Below are 1,190 nucleotides of genomic sequence, written 5' to 3' on the forward strand. Positions count from 1 at the left end.
ACCGGTAAGCGTTTTTACTCAAATGAGGAGCTCATAGCTGAAACTGAGGCGTATTTTGGAGACCTTCCGATCGAGTACTTTTCGAACGGTATCAAAAAGTTATAAAATCGTTGGACTCGCTGTATCGGCCTAAAAGGAGAGTATGTTGAAGAATAAAACCGACTTTGGCCAAAAAAACGTCTCCGTGTTTCATTTTTCAGGGACTTATCAGACTGCCTAGTATGTCGAAAAATGTAATTTTTGTATCTTATCTTGCATAGTTTGACTGCAAGATGCAATTTTTGATTATTTTTGTGCGGTCAAAATTTGAATTTTTAATTTTTCGAAAAATTCAAAAAGTTGTAATGATAATCTTGCAGGGCTATCGAAAATTAACATTTTTTTTCAAGTAATATGATCAAGTGTACATAGAATTTTTGAATTTTAAAAAAAAAGTAGTCTCGATAATATTCAAAATGTGCCCACTTTTTGAATTTTTATCCAAAATTGCTGGGTAACGAACTTGACCTTCACAATAAAGTAATGTAAAATATTAAAAATTCGAAAGAAATTCACGCATCCTTGGGTTTCTATTACCTAATATTTAAAACATAATCAATTTTAAAATCCACAATAAAAAAATGGTTTAATACTAAAAGTTTAAAAAATTGTTGAAATTATTATTGAACTTATTTTGAACACTTATTTGTATTATTATTATTATTATTCTTTTGACTATTTAGAATTATAATTGCCGAAATCATTTAATCGTAAACAATTATCGGCAATAGCTTAGTTTAAATACTTTAAATAAAATATTTTGTATTTCAAGGTGTGTCCAGGTATACCAGAAAAAAGGATTCACCAAGCCTTTAGTTTCAAGTCGAAAAAAATTTGTTAGATCTTGAAAAAAAGCCGACCGATCCTGGGTCACTCTGCAACTGTGGATTGTAGAGAACCTCCCATGTAGAAATTCCAATCGGGGTTTAGTAGGGCCCTGGATAGAGTTCCCTATTTTCATTCGGGCGCTCGTCGGGAAAAATGGAGAGGGCCTGAGTAGTTCTGTAACGCTGTTTAAGCCAGGTTCTGGCTAGAACCTCTGAGCAGGCACTAACGAGAGTGCCCTTTTATTGTCCGATGATTAGTAAGGCCCCGTCTAGACCCTTTCTGCTACGTGATGAATATTTAATTGATATGACAAAAAATTTATT

Source organism: Belonocnema kinseyi, chromosome 7 (assembly GCF_010883055.1).
Source record: "Belonocnema kinseyi isolate 2016_QV_RU_SX_M_011 chromosome 7, B_treatae_v1, whole genome shotgun sequence".
Taxonomy (NCBI): Eukaryota; Metazoa; Arthropoda; class Insecta; order Hymenoptera; family Cynipidae; genus Belonocnema; species Belonocnema kinseyi.